This window comes from Chenopodium album, chromosome 2 (genome assembly GCF_948465745.1).
Source record: "Chenopodium album chromosome 2, dcCheAlbu1.1, whole genome shotgun sequence".
NCBI classification, from domain to species: Eukaryota; Viridiplantae; Streptophyta; class Magnoliopsida; order Caryophyllales; family Amaranthaceae; genus Chenopodium; species Chenopodium album.
Genome location: NC_137835.1, coordinates 46,031,579 through 46,034,545, shown reverse-complemented (window position 1 = coordinate 46,034,545; position 2,967 = coordinate 46,031,579). Strand labels below are relative to the sequence as shown.

At 42.9% G+C, this 2,967-nt stretch overlaps 1 non-coding gene across 1 annotated transcript; it reads left to right on the top strand.

The window, feature by feature from the left end:
* The first annotated feature begins 1,968 nt into the window (after window positions 1-1,968).
* Window positions 1,969-2,076, top strand: LOC145607499 (small nucleolar RNA R71). The gene has a single exon (XR_014105572.1). It is a non-coding gene; the product is annotated as a small nucleolar RNA R71 (small nucleolar RNA).
* The last annotated feature ends 891 nt before the right edge of the window (window positions 2,077-2,967 follow it).

Below are 2,967 nucleotides of genomic sequence, written 5' to 3'. Positions count from 1 at the left end.
TATCAAGAAAAGCATATTTCAAAGAAGGGGGAAGGGGCTTAAGTTCTACCTTGGGAGGAGGATTAGAACTCTCCTCCAATTTCTCCTCCTTGGACTCAAGCTCGATCTCAACTTGTTGTTCAACTTCCTCCTTTGAGGATTCCTCCATTGCCATGAAAAATTCTTTAGCCTCTTGAGAGTGGAACTCTTCTTTTTATGTAAGGGCTTCTATCATTGGATCTTGAGGCCTCATCTCGACCCTCCCCAAGCCATGTAGCTCCTCATTCACGACATCAACTCTATTGCATTTTTCAACCATGGGGGTCTTGAGCAACTTAGAAAACTCAAAGACAATCTTTTCATCGGCCACCTCACATGTGATGGTGTTGTTCTTGCAATTAATGACCGCCCCCAAAGTTTTAAGAGCTTCACGTCCCAAAATCAAAGGAGTGTTAACATCTTCCTCCATATCCATCACTACAAAGTCACAAGGCACGTAGATGTGTCCCACTTGAATTGGAACATCCTCAAGCTTTCCACAAGGTAATTTCACCGATCGATCGGCCAATTGAATTGTCTTCCTTGTAGGGATCATCTCTATATTGAGTTTTTGAGCAATGGATAGAGGGATTAAACTAACACTAGCTTCCATGTTCCCAATTTTCACCGGCAAAGTGAAACTTCCCGGGTCTTTTTCCTTCTTGGGCATCTTATGTTGGACAAGAGCACTCACTTGATGTGGAAGGGTGATAAGCTCATCATTGAGCTTCCTCTTGTTGGTGAGAATATCTTTGAGGAACTTGGATTAAGATGGCATTTGTGTCACAACTTCAAGAAAAGGGAGGTTGATATGCAAATTCTTCATGACAATAAGAAATTATGTGAACTTGTCATTCAACTTCCTCTCCGCAAGCCGACCGGGAAAAGGAACCGGTCCATCAAGATTCCTAGCCTCACTAGGAATTGAAGTTGTCTTCTCATTGTCAAGCCTCTTCTTCTCAGAACCTCCTTCTATCTCATCACCCTTTTCTTTCTCACCTCCCTTGTTTTCATTCACACTCTCCTCTTCTCCCTTCTTTTCCTCACTATCCCCTTCATTTGGCCCTTCATAGGAAGTTCTCGACCTCAATGTGATCGCCTTGCATGTATCGGGTTTTGGATTGTGAGATGGGTTAGGTTGTGGTTGTCTGGGTAGAGTGGATGGTGAATGAAAGGAGTTCTCTCGGCCAATCAAGCTAGTTGTGAATCAACCATCTTGTTGTGAGCTCTTATCTCTTGCATTTGTTGCCCAAAATATTGCATTTGCGCATGCATGGCTTGGAGGAGTTGAGTTTGAGTTAGCTCCGCTTGAGGTGCTTGTTCTTGATGATTTCTTTGAGGTGCTTGGGTTTGATTGTTGTATTGGTTGTTCCTTAGATAGCTTCCTCTTGGGTTTTGGGGTTGAGATGGAGGTGGATTTTGATATTGAGGGTTGGAGTTATAGGAAGGTTGAGCTTGTTGGTTCCATTGTTGAGGTTGAGGTACAAACCTGGGTGGTGGTTGTCTCCAAGCTACTCCACTGCCGCTTCCTCTAAATCCCTCTTGCCTTGTGTTGTATGCCGCTACAGGTTCGGGGCTTAAACCTCCACAATAGGATGTATCATGGTTCTTTCCTCCACAATTTTGACAAGAGAAAGAGTTAACTTTAGAAGAGCTTGCTCCACCACTTGAACTTGCATTCACACTCGTGTTCAACTTGGAAAGCCCTTTTGTTAGTTGATCAATTTGATGTTGTAATTGATCAACTTTCTCCAATTCGTAAATACCACCTCTCTTTGGAGCGTTTCTTCTTCGGCCCCCCCAAGAGTAATTCTTTTCTACCTCTTCTATTGTGGATTCAACTTGATTTTGAGGGATATTGATTAATTGACCACCCGCCCCCGCATCCAAATTAGCTCTTGACATGGGCTCCAATCCGTCGTAGAAAAACCGCATGAGCAACCCTTGATTGTACTCATGGTGGGGACATGCTTGTACCAACTCTTTGAATCTCTCCCATGCTTCACTAAGACTTTCATCGGCATCTTTCTCAAATGATGCAATATTCCTTCTCATTTCGGCGGTCTTCTCTTCGGAGATAAAGCGCTTCAGGAACGCCTTTACCACCTCCCTCCCTGTTGTGAGAGTGTTAGGCTTTACTTGCTTTAGCCATTTCTTTTCTCGTCCGGTGAGAGATTGCCGGAAAAGGTGCATACGAATGTAGTCTTGACTCACTTCATTGGTTTGCATCATTGTGCACAATTCAAGGAATCGGTCCAAATGTTCAATAGGGTCCTCACTTGCACTTCTGGAAAATTGATCCGATTGGACCATTCGAGTATATTGTGGATGGATTGAGAAGTGGGTTTCCGTGACGGGTAGCAAAATCCCTCTCGTGAGCTCATAATCCTTCGGATTTCCGAACTCACGAAACAAAACATCATTCTCTTGTCCTGCCATTGATCCGCGTGGTGAACTTGAAGAGTAAGTATCACTCTCACTATCAACTATATCACCAAAACCTCTTCCCTCGTCTTGATAAAGCCTACGGACTTGTCTCAAGGTTCGATCGATTTCGTGGTCAATTTGATGTGAGGGTGCTCCTTGAGACCTCCTAAGCATTCACCAAAGCTAAGCAAACAATTAGCAATGACAAGGATGATAAAACAAAAAAAAACAGAAAAAACAGAAAGTAAAATGACTCTAACAAAAGCAATAATAGATGCTAAACAAGTCGCTTCCCCGGCAACGACGCCAAAATTTGATCGCGGGTTAGATAGGTCGTTAAGCTACTACCCTAACCAAAGTAATCATTTATAATACCTAGACCTACACTAAACTAATTACTGGCAAGTAAAGGGTCGAACCACTAGGGAAGCACGCTAGTTCAACATCAAATATCACTAATGCAAGAGTGAAAAGGGGATTTTTTTTGTTGGTTTTGTTGAGTAAGAACACTAAAACTACAAA